Genomic DNA, 16,916 nt, shown 5'->3' with positions numbered 1-16,916 from the left:
CTTGTGTGATGGAAAACGTGGTGTACAAAGTGCCCAGAAAGTCCATCTTTCTCTGAGATTGCTTCAGTATGGTAAATTCCTCTGCTTAAAACTTTAGTGTTCGTGTCGCTCAGAGGGCCAGTAAAAATATCCTACCGGTCTGTGCAAGCAGCGATGGCCAGGATGCCAGTCCTATTTATGACTTCATGTGCAAGTAGCCATGAAACGGTTGGATAGTCATTTCTAGTTAATCTAAAATGTTCTGACATTTAAGAGTGAAAGTAGGTTTTAATGAATTCATTCCCTCCTCTTTCCTTAAGGTATAAACAAGTTGTGAAAAAAAAAAAAATCCAAAATGTTTGACTTGGAAAATACAAATCTTAAATTAACGAACTGTATTTTTCTTCCAACTGTATCCGTTCAGTCTAAATATGTGAATAATTTATGTCTCCAGTTACGGATTTTTTTAAAGCAAATATATACAGAAAAATCTTTGCAAGCTCTGCTTGTCTTGTTTTCCTTTGAGCACAGCAGAAAACACTTGGACAAAAAGTGAGCTAAATTTATTTTGGTTCATTCAGAATTGTCTGTGCCTCCTGACCCTCCCAGATCGCACAGAGAAATGCCCTCTGCAGCTTGACGTGGGGTTCTGTGAGAATCCTGCAGAATTGCTCCTGCTACTTAAATCTTGCTTAAAAGAGCTATCCCTTAAAAACGGCAAGAATCAATTTCTGTTGCAGATGAGTTCCTGGGTTTTGGAGGTGAGGCTGAGAATGAAACCTGTACAGCCACTGGCCCTGGCCTTCAGCTGGGGCTGTTTGAGTTCCACTCCCTAGCAAAGTTAGGCACCTTCGTGGCAGCTTGGGGGCCGAGGGACAGTTTATTTTCTCAGAGAGAGTATCCTTTGGCAACTTGAGAATAACTCATAACTATGAAACTTGATAGCATCCTTTCAGCCTGTTACAAAGCAATCCAAGGTGCCTCTAGGTGTCTGACGTGTGGAAGGATGTTTATTCAGTGCTACACTGATATGGTGTAGAAGCCTTTCTAAATAAATATTCCCTGCTCATATCTGCAATACCTCCATATTAAAGGTAGTCAACAGTTAAAGGCTTTTGACTGTGTCTTTTCTGTTCTTCCTATGTGACTTAGAATCTGACAAGTCTTTGAGCCTTGTTTGTAGAAGTGGGAGATGGTACAAGTAGGATTTCAGTTGCAGGAATGTCTATTTGAAGGAGTTTTCTGCTGAGTAATTGCTTTTCAACAAGACAAATGTGGCATGTATGAGGCAGGGGAGGGGCGCTGATAGCTATGACCATTTTCAATAAGTAGCTTCTTGATTTGGATAAAATAATACAGGTTCAAAATGCTTTAATGCACACCCAAATGAGTAGTTTCGTCTGCACAGTGAGAGATAGCCCAGAACTTTGTACCACAGTAAAAACTTAGTTGTCGTTTGACTTTCTATGGGGAAGAGTTGAAACAATGGTACTTCTCTAAGGAAGCCAAGAATGTGAAAACATGAGCTCACTATTTCAATTTCATTGATGCTCCAGAGTGTCTGCCCTCATGGTTTTCCACAGCACTGTGGAATTTACTGGGTAGTACAAGGAACTGGGCACAATGTGTATATTTAGCTAGTTTAAGAGTATCATTGCTTGTTGCCCATTTCTCATTGTATTTTTTATCATTTAGACTGTTGAGGAGACAAACTTTTTTTTTGCAGTGACAGTGTATGGAGAAAAAATAAGCGGCATTCAACACTTGAACCACTTAAGTGCTGTGAAGCATCTTTGAGATGTAGGATCCCATATCATCAATGTAAACCTGTGAAGTACCTGTGCTGATGTAACTGTGAGTGTGTGTCTGATGTCTCATGAGGCCAGAGGGTGGGAGCTTTGTCTGATTTATTGCTTAACTCAGACATAATTTTCTATGTCTTCAATTTAAGGGTGATTACCCTCACAGTGAAAAATGTGTATTTTGTATGCAATACGTTACTTTTATAGTCTTGAGAATTGATTCTTGCATTTAGACAGATTTTGGAAGCTTTCTGTATGGTTCTTATGATTTCTTCCCCCACACCCTGTTGGTCTTTCATTCAAATTCTTTGGAAGCTTGTTCTCTTGGGGAAAGTTCTTTTTCCTTTGAGGATGTCAAGTTCCAGGCATCTGTACTTGTCAAAAACAAATTTGTTTTCTCATTCAAAGCACCTCTTTAGAGATGGGGCCCGTTGTTTTTAAAGGGATATTGCCAATTAAAATTGGGTAGATATATCAACAGACCTCTAAATTCTTAGGGAAGTATTTATTAAGAAAATAAATATCCCCTTTGCAGTGTTTGAAACCTAAACATCTTAGCATCAAAAATTTTGTGGTGAGTTGGATAAAAACAGCCCTATTTTTCTACCCTTCTTAAGCACCCAAAGTTCTGAGCTGCCAGCAAGTGGCTGTATGGAAAGGTTTGCTTAAATTAGCTTATGCTTTATTTCTTATTTTGAGTCGAAAAATTAAATGAGCCATTAAAGGAAACCACACTAATGAGTTGTGCTATGAAGCAAAGTATGCCTAGGGCAAAAAGTAGTCTTTTAATTTGTTCAATTTAAATCTCTAACATCTGGCTGAGATGGATGATGTCACTAAACACATTAAGAATATCAAAAATAGATTTCTGTAATCAGTGTCTCCACTGTTTGCCTTTCTCCATTTGCTCACTCGTTTGTTTTGGCCATTCAGCAATACAGGAGAACAGTTAAAAGGGCAAATACTCCAACCTGGTCACCACCTCCACGGCTGATCCAGAACCACCACAGGCTGCTCCCAGTGTTAGGTACCTCTGGGCTGCTCAGGGGTTAGAGATGGGCAGGAGCATCACTCAGTACAACAGCCACAAGAAGATGGGGAGATGGAGACTTCAAGCAGCTGTATGGCAGCAGTTTTGTGCTGCATCCATGTTCAGAGGCCTGGTTTGATTCCTCGTGGCCCTGGGGCCAGCTGATAAAGCAAGGACTTTGGAGCACAGCTGGACTCATACTGATCAGTTCTGCTTGTCTGAGACCTGAACAGCCTCATGAAGTGAGTTGTGAGCCAAATGTTCTTAGCACTGTGTGGCCTAGTACCTGACAGCAGCTGGCAAAGTGCATCTGTATGGGCACAGCCAGCCAGCAGGCTTGCCCAGAACAGTTTTCGTTTTCTTCCTTTGCTACCAAAAGCCAAAGGTTGTTCATGAATTTATAGTTCTGTCCCAAAGAAAAAAGTGTTGCACATTGCTCCTTTGATGCAATGTCCTTCATCACTGTGTGTGCATTCATGCTCTGGGGAGGACCCCAAGCTATAGAATTGCCCTGATGGGAGGAACAGTTCTGTTTTCCCTCAGAGGGTGGTGAGGCACTGGCACAGGCTGCCCAGAGAGGTTGTGGATGCCCCATCCCTGGAGGCATTCAAGGCCAGGCTGGATGTGGCTCTGGGCAGCCTGCTCTAGTCATTGGCAACCCTGCCCAGAGCAGGGGGGTTGGAACTAGACAATCTTTAAGGGCCTTTTCAACCCAGGCCATTCTCTGATTCTATTTGTGAAAACAGTAATCCTTGTGAGCAGGCTAAAATGCTATCGGAGGGAGCCTCTAGTCAGAATTACTGTCTCTAAAGCTATTCTTGGTTGACTTGCCAGGTTGTTGCCAGGCAAGGCAAACTGAGCTGTGAACTGCTCCACTAAAGGTGGGCAAATCAACGCAGATGGAGCACCTTATTGGGGGATTCCTGTATTGCATCAGGTGAACACAATTAAAAATCTGCTGAAGGAGGACTCTGGTATGAGTATTGTCTGTGTAGCCACCCGTTATTGTGGCTCCTGGTGAAGCACCGTAAGGTCGGTTTTGTTGCAGCGGTTCCTCTGCTCTGCCTGGAGTTGTGGTGGCTCCTTCTGGGGCCCTGGGGAAGGCCTCTGGAGGTAACTTCTGCATGCAGGACAGGATTTGTAGTTGCTGTAAAATAGCCCAACTCTGTTGGCTTCAAGGTGTGCTTTTTCTTCTAAAAGGGAGTATATGTAAATGGAACAGCATTATTATTCTGTCTCACAGAAATGCAGACGCCTTGTTTTTGGTTTAAATTTTAAAGAATTCAAAAAACCTTAATTCTTTTTTTTAGAGAGTTTTGAAACCAGGTGATTGTCAGAATTCACAGCTTATGTTCTGCAGATCTTTCATACTTTTGTTGTTTGAATTCTTTAGTTCACTGGCCTAGCCTTCTACTTTGCAGGTACTTAAATCATATCTGTGTAGTCAAGTTTTTCCCCATTTGCCAAATTTAATAAATGTCATTCTGCCACTTCAGTTTGCCGAGAGACTCTCTTATATTATTTTTAATAAAAAAAATAGGGCAGCATTTAGAAACATCTCTGTGATGGGTAAAACGTACTGATGGGAGGACCAAGGATCATTAACACCGTCTCTTAAATAAGAAATAAAATATATCTTGTTCCTGACTGTGCAGAATTGGGGCACAAACCTGAATAGCTTGTACTGTGAGAAACGCTCCTTTTATGGGTTGCTTCTAATTCAAGGCACATTGCCAAGTGCAATATTCCCCCTCTGCTGATTCATGCCTGCGTTCCAAGTAACACAGTTTCCCAGGTTCACTCCCTGATTCCAGCAGAATCGCAAATAAAAGAATTACAGGCGTCTTTCTGGTCCTTACTGCTGAAGTAAAAATAATCTTGGAAACTTGAAAAATCAACTAAACAGGAGGTTAGCTTTTGTTTGTGGCTGGGAAGCAGTAATGGTGAGACCTGTGTTCTGAAAGCCCTGGGGGGTCCTGCCACGTCTTTTTCATTAGAGGATCTAATCCATCTCTCTTAGGGGCTTCACAGAAGACATAATCAGATTCTCTAGTCTGATCCCCTTGGTGTCACAGGTCACTGGATTTCATGCAGATTGCTCTGTAATGAGTCTTATTCTGACATTCTCAAGCACTGACAGCATCCAAAGGGTCACAGAGCTGTTGTAGTGGAGCCAAAACAGTGGAAAACTTTCCTCTCGAGTTGCTTTAGCCTCTGCATTGCCTTAATTCATGTATATAATCTGACCCCAGCTTCATTGCAGTATTTAAACGTGCAGCTCCATCAGTTCCAATAGGAGCTGTCCTTCTAAATGTCTTGACATCCTTCTAAATGTCTTGACTTTTAGGTTTTAGTGTGTACAGCTGGATTTTTGCCCTACACAATGTGACCATTACATGGGTGTTTCTGGCAATTGCAGGACATGCTGGTGAAGTCAGCTGTAGAATGAGCCCAAAGATGCAAATGGTAATCTTGAATAGAAGTGTTGAGCAATCCTTCTTTCTTATCCCAAATGGGCTTTTCTCCTACCAAAGTGTTTATAAACTTGTCTAGCGTTAAAAATCTGGACTGAAAAGTTTCAATTGTATTTTCTTTTACAATTAACATCTTTGTAGGAAAAATAATCTGAAACATTTTCAACAGCAGGAAGGAGGAGGGAGAGAAATAGTAGCATTAAAAGAGCCGGACCTGATATATCACAGAATTTTGGAGCTCAATTTTTAGTGTGAGAAGGCAACTTGGCAGCTGTGTACAGTTTTCAGTTGTGCTAAATGGTAGATAGTGAAAATATTAATTCTTTGGGGAAAGATCCTGCAGTGGCCAATCATCCTCGTGATCATCCTCGTGAACAACAGCCTAATCCTCAGAGATACTTCAGTGTGGGTTACTCAGATTCACTGGGAAATGAGATATTCCTGGTGGTCTAAACATAAGTGATCCCATGTTCTTTCACAAGTGTAATTAGATGAAAGTGAAAGCAGTTTGAGATGGTTTGGACTGATTTATTTCTGTGTTTGGTCTGAATCAGTATGTCAGTCCTAAACTCCATCTAACCCAGGGTTCTGGTTTGCCCTTGAACCTGTGTAAACTTTTTGCATCCCCAGTGTCTGTTTGTGAAGAGCTCCCCAGATCACTTGTGTGTTGTTTAACATTCACCTTGTTTTGGTGTTTTAACTTAACCTCATAACTTCATCTGACAGCCCCTATGCGGAGACAGTGAACTGTACAATTGATCTCTATTCTTTTATACTGCTGGTAATTTTGTAGGCAAGTTATATCCCTCTAAATAATTTATTTTCATATTTGGAAATTCACTTCTTTTGTATTTACATACACAGTTCCGTTTAAATAGAGAGCAAGTACAGTACTGCAGTCTGCTTTAAAACGTGTGAATCACTCTTTTTCCATTTGGCAACCACAGTGCAGCCTTATTTAAACTTGCTCTTTGCCACCCTGACACTGGCCACCGAAGAACTTCTGTGCTCTCATTTGGATGGGCTTTTGGTTGAGAGTACTTAGAGGTGGCTGAGCTGGCGTGTGGTTTGGGTAAGCAAGTGATATGTATTTGGGTAGAGGTGCTGGATGGTTTTATTTTAAAATATGATACGCCTGGAAAAGTTAGACTGCTGGGTCAAAGTTTGCTGGCCCTTAGGGAGCTCTGCAACAGTATAACGATCTGTTTCTAAGACACTGTCTTTTTTTTGTTAGACTATTTATTGTTGCCAAGGAGAGGAAAAGAGCTCATTCAAGTGCGCCTGTGAAGCCCTGGGTCAGTGCAACTTGTGCACTCACAGCCTGAGCTGCGGGTTTGAGGTACACAAAGCTAAAAGCCAGCATAGGAGCGCATGCTGCAGATCTCCTATCTAACAGTCCTGGTGCTTTTGTGAGCTTTCTGCTACAACTCAACAGAAAACGAGCTTTTCGTCAGGCAGAAGTGCTAAAAATAGCAACCCCCATACTCACTCCATGAACAGAAGACCGAACTTGTGAAACTGAAACATATGGCAGAAAGCTAGCTCAAGTGCATCCTTCCTCGCTTTCACTTTGCAAATGAGGGAGAGCTTTTTGCCAGCTGGGTGTGGAAAAATGTGAAACCAAGGACCCCATAGGTAATTGAGTTCAGAGGAATGTACAGGCTTAGTTGTTTTACCATGAACAAATACAGGCATACAATCTGAAATTATATCGGATTACTCGGATTAATTCTCATTGTTCCGTATTGCTCTTAATCAGAGTCAACAACACCTCGATTCATCTGTTAGTCAGTTCTGTCGTACTGACATTTTTTGAGTTTTAGGTCCAGCTGACTTTCTGAACCTTGTATTTGAAGTAGTGGGAAGCCTCTATGTTTTGAGGCAGCAAAAATTAATGGAAAGTTTATTTTGGCAAGTATGATCCTTGCAAAATAAGAAGGGGAAGCATTCTCCTGAGTTTAACATTAACACTTGATTTTGTCCTGTTTAGAAAAAGTGAAGTTAAAACCTTGATGTGCAGTTAAGTTAGCTGAAGTATGTTTATTTGGTAAGGGAATAACACTAGAAAATAAGATACTTGAGATCAACCAAAAATGTCTGTCTCATCTCCTGTTATTTTTTTCCATTTAAATAGAGGTAAGTTTTTGTTCTTTTGGACTTAGCACTGGATCTCCATCACCCTGCTGTATGTCTACGTAGCATTTCATTGGGCACAAACGTATTTCCAGTAGTGACAACAAAAGGTTTTAAGGCCATCTAATCCCTGAATGGAAAGTGAGTTTGATATGTCATGTGCATTCTTCTGCTGAATTCTTTTCATGATATTGACAACAGTAGGACAGAATGGAAAAAAAAAACAAAAAAAAACAACAAACAACAATAAGATAAAATCCAATAATTCTCTACAGTAAGACTTGGAGGACAACACTGATTGTTGTGCATGGCTCAGGCTTTATATTTTAAGTGCGAGAACCAGTGGAAACTTGCACTAATGAATTTTCATATGTTCCAAAGTACTGAATGCAGTGCTGGGGGAACTGGGAAGGCTTTTTCTTATCTGCTGGGGCTTTCTTAAACTGAAAGTTATTTGCTGTGCTAGAAAAATCAATGCAAGAGCTATTTTAGGGATATATCCACAAATCTGTGTTATTTGGCAAACCTGAAATTCATATCCCAATTTGACAGTGAAGATGGGAAGTTTAGCATACAAACACAATGACTCGCTCCAGCATTCTGGTAAGAACGTGGAGTATGGACTGCCTGGTATTGATGGGTAAGCAAGTAATGGTAACATGTCACAGTCTGCCTTTATCTACTAACAAGAGGTGACTTCACTATGTGAAGGGAACTTCACATCCAGAATTGAGGGTGTATGTATGTTTGTGCAGTGGTTGGTCATCGGTTTAGGAACCCGACAGAAGTGGTGAGATACTGGAGGAGAGCTGGGGAGTGTCCGATTTACCGAGTAATGGGAGTTTCACTGGGGGTCTGGTCTGTCATCAGTCTTGAAAGTGTTTGCCATGTTTGCAGCCATTTTACAGCTTTTCATAGGTGCAAATAGATACAGCAAATTAATAGCAATGCTAAAGAGCAGCCCTGTTATCCAGGGCATTTTCGTTTTAATTATTCAGTTCCTATGGGCTTATCCAGGGAGAGATCTCCCCAGTCACAGAGCTTCTGTTTTCTCTGGCAGATAACCTGAAATGCTAAAGAACCCAACAGGGAACCTTTGAACAAAATGCTATTTGCAAAAAAATATACATTTCCCTTTGTTTCTCCTCTAGTCAGTACCTCAGAGCCATACTGGCAGTGTTGTTTTCAACTAATTCACATTAAAATGAATTTTAGTTAGGCTGAGACTTCTTGTTGTTACACATTGCCTCAGAAAAATAACTGATAGCCAATTAAAATGCATTTAAAATGTTGGTGTGGTGTTAATCAGTGGCAACTGTGAGAAAGTGATTTTTCTGGCCGCTTCTTTAAGTTTAAACAAATATGGACAAGCCCAGTAAGATCTGTCTTATTTAATCTCAGACAAGATGCTCAGAAGCAGTGGTTGCGTTACCTCTAAATGGCAGACAAAAAGGCAAAGTCTTTGAGTACTTAGATTTCATGTGAATAGACGGATAAGGGACTCTCCAGGACAGGACTGATACTCCCTGCCTATAGGATAAACACACATTTTCTCATACTGCAATATTCTTTCTCCCTACCCCTTAGCAAAACAAATTTAACCTGAATCTAGTGTTACCACATCTTGAATGAATGGAAAGATTACTGGTGTTTCTGCTGAGTCTTAACTGCCCCAGTTTTTCTTGCACTGGGGCATTATGGACATGGTTTTGAATGAGAGTTGATGACACTTCTTCTGTGATTAACTCCGGCTTTCAAGCTATCAGGCATATCAGGATGTTCCACTCCCTGGTTTTCGAAATGGGCTTCTTGTGTTCTTGTATTTCCAGTCTAGTGGCTGTGTTCAGAGCTGTAGCTTTGTTTCTGGAGGTGCATAATATGGCATAGGACGGCATGCCATCAAAATACATAGCTGCTGAATTATGCACATTGGTTTCTAGCAGATCATAGCTGTATCTTGTAGCTCTAGTGGACTTGGTGATTTCTTTAGCTGAAATAAACTCTCTGCACTTTAGCTCAATTTAAACGTATTCGGATGTTATTCTGATGCACATGGCTTTATTTAGCAATCAGTTGCAATAGGGATTTTTTTCTATGTATCCAAATAAAGTTGTGTTTCTTTCAGATGAGTAGGTAATAGTTGTTCAATATCTGGCCACTAGAGCATGCACTCTTCTGTACAGAATCTGAAATACTGTTGTTGTTCTTTTTTTTTGCGACATACACTAAATGGCAGACCTCAGATATGCACAAACACCTAGATTTCCTGCTAAAGCCTGCCCCATGTTTCATTTGTTGTTTGAGACTGATTTACGCGATGATTAGCATAATTCTTCCTGAGATAGTTAAAAAAAAAAAAAAAAAAAAAAAAAAAAAAAAACACTTCTCCCCCCCCTCCCCCCCCCTTCCTCCCTGGAGACCCCAGCTTTAAGACTTTAAACCATTTTTTTTCTGTGTAAGTTGCAGGTCACTCCAAGAAGTGCTGGAGACTGCTGCAGTAGATAGGATTCCCATGTTGGAAACCTGCTACCAGTCATCTCCTTGGACTCCTCACCCCGCAAACAGGCTGTCTGTGCACAAGTGTTGCTTCCTGAGCCTTTCACACATTTGAATGGTGAAAGAGTTCTGGTTACTTGAGGTGAGAATTCCTGGTCTGGGACTGTTTGAACGGAGAAATGGTAAGGAGGGACTGCCGGGGGCTGGGCTGGGGGGTATCGAAGTAGGCAGGAAGCACGGTTTCAGCAGAAGGAATGCCTGTTACACATTTCTGAGGCAGGGTATTTGTTGTCTCCTTGGGAGCAGTGTCTAGAAGCCATATGTAAGAAATTCCAAAGGTAAGGCAAAAGGTGGAAATTTCCATTAGATTTACAGGAAACAGATTTTTCTATGAAATCTTACAGACTTTAGTGATAGTTATTTTTCAGCAGCAAAATCTTGTTTGCTTCTTGAAACCTTTGCTTCACACAATGACCTGGCCACCCACTTACCATCTGCTAAACCTGATGCCATTTAATTGAAAAAACAAATGAATGTGCTGTTCTGCGGAGATGGTATTTAAGTGCGTGGATACGTATTTAAGTGCTGATAGCTCAACTGATGGTCCCCCAGGTCCTTTGCTGTAGTGCTGTTACCTCGCCAGCCTGGCCTGCAGCAGTACATGGGGCTATGTCCTAAACACAGCATTTTGGGTTTGACCTTGCTGCAGCACGTGATGCCCGCCAGCCCATCTCTCTGTGGGTCAGGGTCCCTCTGAAGAGCAGCCCCAGCCTGCGGTGTGTCAGCCACGCCTGCAGTTTGGGGGCACCTGCACCTGCAGTGCCGGGGGCGCGTCCTGTCCCAGCATCCAGGCTGTGGAGTAAGAAATAGGACAGTATCAACCCCAGCATCTCTCTGGGAAGCAAATCCAAAGGAGATGACGTGAAAAGCTTTTACCTCTGTCTAAGGAATTTGATCATGATTTAATTTACCTATCTACTATCTTGAGTTTCTAATTTTCCAGTACTTCACAAGATCACTGGGGGTAATAGTTAATGACATCTATAATGTGAAACAGGACAGTTGGATAATAACCAGGATTTAATGCCCTGTTTTATTTTGGGTTTATAAAAGAGGGTGTCAGAGGTTATTTCATAAACCAATGACCCGTGAATGACTGGCATGAAATTGTACAGAATGACCCCAAAGTGTTACAGTGTCATGCAAGCAGTTAAAGACTGGTAAGGCATACCTTAAGGGAGGAAAAAAATAAAATAAAACGGGTAATCATGAGTTTGCTATGATGCAACACACATGCAAAGTAACAGGAATGAATTCCACTGTAGCAGAAAGAAAATGAACTCTGCAGAGTGCATAGTGACTGTCATGTCTGACGTCTGCCTGAATTTGTGTGGATGATTCGGTGAAGTCATAAAACATCATGTTTCCAAATGACACCACTGATTTTCTTTAAGGTTGACATGCATAGTTTTTGAGGCCAAAATTTTGGAAACTTTGGCCCTGACATTTTGGAAACCACTTAGTCAAAATCATCTTGGGTGTGCCAGTGCTCTTAAAGAATGAAGCTGAGGTTGTTGCAAAGCGCTCACGCGCAGTCAGGTACTGAGTTTGGAAGACTGCTTTTACAAGACGTGTTTAATATCCTTTTGCTTCCCTATCACTCAGATGGGAAATGTCCAAATTCACAGGAATAATGTAGGGCTTAATGTAGTAAAAGCTGTAAAACAATTTCAGATCTTCTGCAAACTTCTATGTAAGTATGACATCTTACAAGATAATTTGGGGCTTGATCTTACATTTGTTTGAAGCTAGTAGTGAATTTCCCAGTGATTTCATTAATGTGGCATGAGACTCCTGGGGCAAGAGTCTCAGATCCATGGGGTACATTTGTGTCTATTTTTTTGAACATCTGCTTGCATGAAGAGTAGAGTGAGTGCAGCCACCTCATGAGTCAGAGGAGAGAATTCTCTAGTGGACACAGTTATAATAAATTTAGCCCCGGTTCTTCTTCAGCTGATTAAAACTAATGGGGAGTAGGAAATGGTGACTGCATTGGCAGAGGCAGCATAAATCTCCAAAAAGTAAGAAGCCCTGTGCTAAAAATGCAAGTGTTTTTTTTAAGTGGGGAGAAGGTAGTGATACCTGCCCAAGTTGTTTCTTTTCCATGGAAAACAATGATGTCTGTTGCAACTAATTCTGACAGTAGTAGCTGGGAGCGATGTTTTACTGAAAGCTGATGCAATCTCTTTCCCTCAGTATATTGTTAATTTGTGTTTAAATCATTTGATATTGCTAAAACCACTTGAGTTAGATTACAAGGTACCTGCGTACTTGAAGTCTATTTGTGTATTTGATTCAATATGACCATCTAGATCCTACAGATTGTGCTGCCATGGCTGTGGTAAAGCTGAGTAACCTGTGCTGTGGAAAGCTGTTGAGTTCTCGAAGTGGTAGCTTTTGATGAATGAAGCCTGGTGCCTGGGATCTCATCCTGAAGCACTCAGGTGACACTGGCCGCGGCTCCGTTACATCCAGTGAAGGATCCACATTGTGGGCAATGCTGTTCTGGCCAGAGCTGCTAGCTCAGGTCCGACATCTCCTTGGACAGCAAAGGAGCCTCAGCTTTGATAAAGTCCTTGTGCTCTGGGGGTTTATGGGTTGCAGGAGGACCTCTGCAGTTCTGCAGAAATGACTGGTGCAAGTAATGCAAAGTAAGAACCTGGTGGGGGCTCGTGGGCTTCAGCTGGCCACTGGGTTCCTCGAAGCTTTCTGGGCTCCAGTGTGCTGAGTTCTTGCCTGCTATGGGGCTGATGTGAGAGAGGCCAGGCTTCTGGTACTGCAGTTGTGATCTGTATTTGCAATGTTTCTTCTCCTGTGCTCGTGGGCCAGTAATTCTGCAAGAGGTAGGAATGTGATGGCTGAACCACAAAGCTGTTTAGATGCTTAACTCTTACTGATTTGAATTGATGACTCTTAGGTGTCTTGTTTTAGGAGTTGTTTTTTTCTCTTTTCCTTTGATCCATGTATCCAAGCTTCTAAACAGGTCCTTGGTTACTCTTATAGGTTATATTAGATGTATATCGTAGCTAAATAGGGCGTTATACCCATCCCGTTTCCAGTCCACATGGGAAGAGGGTTTTAGCTGCAGTCTCTTCCAGTAAAGATCATCAGACCACATCTCCTTTGTCTCTATGAATTGTGGGAAGTCCTTTAGCAAGAAATGTTAAATGAGGGTTCCCACACACCAAGGTTTGTATGCGCTGCAGAAGAGCACACAGCATTAACCAGCAGCTGGGCCCGATCTGATTTGGCTTTTCCTAACTTGATGCTAGATTCCTACTAGACTACGATACTGTGCTGTCAATTCATTTTCCACATAGCTTAAAAACTTTTGTGCTTAAAGACTTAGCGTTCCCAATTTGTTTCCTTTAGTATAGCTCTTAGATGTTTCATCCCTGTTTGCTGGACCTATCCTCTCTCTTTAACGGTCAAGATGCATGCCTCTGGAATGGGAATCCTCTGAAGGATTTCCATTGGTTTTAAATAGAGAATGAAGTCTCCTGGGATTACAAATATTCATCTCATGAGAAAAATATAGTATGGCCAAAGTAACAGAGGGATTTTTGAGAGTACAACCTTTTGACTTTAATACAGGTTGTACTGTGTGATGACATGGACATAGTTTTGATCACAAGTTTTGAAGTTGGGTTGATACTGTACAAAAATGATGAAATCGTTCAGGTAATTGAAACTTGGACCAGTCCATCCAGGGTGATTGTGGAAAATTACTGTGGTAGAATATGAAATTCTGCACCTTGGCTTTATATCTTACAAAGCTGGTTTCCCACCATTACAGTCTGTCATGATGGGCATACAAACCTAGCAGGAAAACCTGTACACAATGAAGCATCTGCTTTACGCTCAAGTGTTGGCTTCTCAAGGGTCTTTCAAGCTGAGTTGTGAAGCATGAAGAGGTCAAGTGACTCATCCAAGTCCTGCAAAATGCCAGCTGAAATTAGGATCCAATGTGCTTCTGGCTTCATCTGCTTTGTACTCGATCCAGTAGGTCACAGTGCTGCTTTGCCGGGGCAGAACAGTGCCCTGATGCACGTCGCTTCCCAGTTATGGATTGCAATCAAACCTTATGTGAAAACATTGTTCACTTTGAGAGGTTTGGAAAGATGTTTCTTGTTGACAAACTATCCCCATAAAATGTTAATTAAAAGACAAGTATTATAGGAAAACTGTTAATTGCGTAGTTACATTTATTATCTATGACAAGTTTTATTTACAAAGCAGAGCTGTTACATGAAGCCTGTGGTGACAAGGGGAGAACAGGTGTGAACTTAGTGGCGTTCAGGTAGGTTTTCCTCCCTGCCTTTCAGAGCCTTTTTGACAGCCTTGCCAGGCTGTGCTGCGCTGTCCCCGGGAAGCGGAGGCTTCAGGGAAGCAGCCGTGCTGGGCGCAGCCTGGTGCATCAGGGGGGCTCCAGGCTCCAGCTGCACTGGGCTGGGCTTATTCAGGAGCTGATGCAGGAGTTGCTGTGCAAGAAGAAAAATACCGTCCTGGAACAACTCGTGAGCATAAATCCTCAGTGGCAGGCTGAGTGTCAGACGTGGATTTGCAGCAGGAAAAAGGTGCATTAGCCTTGCTAATACTGAACATTAAGGGCAAAGAGGGATTAGAAATGTGGAAGGATGACTTTTTTTCTTGCACTACTCCATTTCACTACAATGTTCTACTAAGAATACTACCTTAGCTTTTCTCTGGAAATTGGCCAGTGAACCTTGTGAAAGTTTTATGGAGGCTTATTACTGCCTAATTCACTTTACAAAATGGAAGTGTTTTTTTTTTTTTTCATCTGCTTTCCAGAAGTTTGTCCTTGCCTGCTTCATCAAAGGGGCCAAAGTTCAGACCAAATTTTGTAAAATCTGAAGCAGTTAAGCTTTCATGATTTGTCATTAAAATGAGTTTTATATTTAATCTTCAATAGATGTTAAATTTGCCATATAAGAAGGGCAACTTTTGGAACATTATTCTTAGGTACCACCTGCGAGCACTGAAAATCTTCCTTTATTTTCCATTTCTAATTTAGAAACGTTGTCCCTTATCAACATGTAATTGAATGTGCTGTCAAATACATTCAGACAGTGAGTTATATTCAGTGTGGTACTAAAAATACCAATTAAATGTCAAAAAGTTAAAAATAATAATATAATAATAATATCTTTTGAACCACTTTAAATATTTGTGATTCTCTTTGTTCTTTTGTGTGAATCGAATAGTATCAATACTTTAATTCTTCAGGAAACCTTATTAATGTTGCCAAAGACTTAGCAAGTTGCTGCATTACCCATGAAGTAAGTTGTTTTCAGAATGCTACAGATAAATATTAACTATGATCAATAGACACTGTATTGGTGTCTCTTGGAATAGCTGATAATGGTTCAAATTCATTGCTAAGATGTTAGTAATGTCCTATGAAAAATGAAATTTGAAAGAAATCTTACAGTCCTCTGCTTTTAAAAACTACCAAAAAGCTGAAAATGAATTTTTCTTTTTGTATTGTAATATATATATATACATACATATATATATATATATATTTAAATGCCGCTGCACTTTAATACATGTAAAAAAAATCTCCTAGGTGTTTTTCAATTGAATTAATTTCACATGTAACTCCATTATTATAAGTGTTACTAAAAACAGTTTCTCCTATCTGAGGAATTACATTGACCTACTGAAGTGTTGTGCCCAGGGTATGAAAACATTTGCTTGATTGTCAGTGTGATACTTTTTATATACCGTTTTCTTTACATCAATTATTGAAAAGGAGAAGAACATTTATTTTGGCTGTGGATTTCTGGAGAAAAGTTGCTATGTGCTAAGATGGCTTGCAAGTAAAATTGCAGCATTGTTCAGTTTTGAACTTGGCACTTTTCAGGATGCCCCTGCAGAAGTTGGTCACAATAAATGTTCTGCAGTCACCATCATCACATCCAACTTTCCTATTGTCGTGGTTCCGCTCGAGTGGGCAGCCGAGCTCCACCACAGCCGCCCTCTCACTCCCCCTCCTCAAAGAGGAATGGGAAGAAAATATGTGAAAAGGGCTGAAGGGTTGAGATAAGGACGAGAAGATCACGCAGTAATTATTGTAACAGGCAAAACAAACTCGGCATAAGGAGATAGTAAGATTCATTGCTTATTACTAACAAGCTAGAGCAGTGAGAAACAAAGAAAAGAAACCAAAAGCACCTTCCCCCCATATGCCATCTTTTTCCCTCCCCCCCAAAGTGGGGAAGGGGAATGGGGGCTGTGGTCAGTCCACAGCACTTCTTCTCCACTGCTTCTTCTCGGTTACTCTCATCCCCTGTGCTGTGGGGTCCCTCCCACAGCTGCCGTCCTTCCCAAACTGATCCGGCGTGGGCTTCCCACAGGCAGCAGCTCCTCGAGAACTGTTCCAGTATGGGTCCGTCCCACAGGGTCCATCCCTCAGGAGCACACTGCTCCAGCCTGGGTCCCCCCCGGGCAGCAGCTCCCCCTACATCCCCTGCTCTTGCATGGGCTCCTCTCCACGGGCTACAGGTCTGGCCCCGAATCTGCTCCGGCAGGGGTCTTCCACAGGCCACAGCCTCTGTCACTGCAGGGCCACCTGCTCCAGCGTGGGCTCCTCCACGGGCTGCAGCGTGGACCCCTGCTCCACTGTGGTACTCCATGGGCTGCAGGGGGACAGCCTGCTGCACCAGGGGCCTCTCCACAGGCTGCAGGGGACTTGTGCTGCGTGCCTGGAGCACCTCTCCTCCTCCTTCTTCACTGACCTTGGCACCTGCAAGGCTGTTTCTCACTCCTTTCCCTCTCCCAGCTGCTGTGTAGATCTGTTTGTTTTGGTTGGTTTTTGTTTTTTTCCCCTGTCTTTAATATGCTCTCACAGAGTCGTTGCTTGTTGGCTTGGCTCTGGCCAGCAGCGGGGCCCTTATTTAACATGGGGCAGCTTCTGGA

The 16,916-nt window shown here is 41.9% G+C and overlaps 1 protein-coding gene across 15 annotated transcripts in view; it reads left to right on the top strand.

Moving 5' to 3' along the window:
- Window positions 1-16,916, top strand: part of OTOS (otospiralin) — a 455,029-nt gene that overhangs the window by 83,643 nt on the left and 354,470 nt on the right. For 2 of the 15 annotated variants that reach the window (XR_014696055.1, XR_014696056.1), the window contains exon 4: window positions 9,885-10,056. The exons of the other annotated variants lie outside the window; for them this stretch is intronic. The gene's annotated coding sequence lies outside the window, so the exon portion shown is untranslated. The remainder of the gene's footprint in view (window positions 1-9,884; window positions 10,057-16,916) is intronic. 15 annotated transcript variants of the gene reach the window in all.

The sequence above is a fragment of the Aythya ferina genome (assembly GCF_964211825.1).
Source record: "Aythya ferina genome assembly, chromosome: 9".
Lineage (NCBI taxonomy): Eukaryota > Metazoa > Chordata > Aves > Anseriformes > Anatidae > Aythya > Aythya ferina.
The sequence above is the reverse complement of the archived record's forward strand: the minus strand, read 5'-3'. Positions and strand labels throughout refer to the sequence as shown.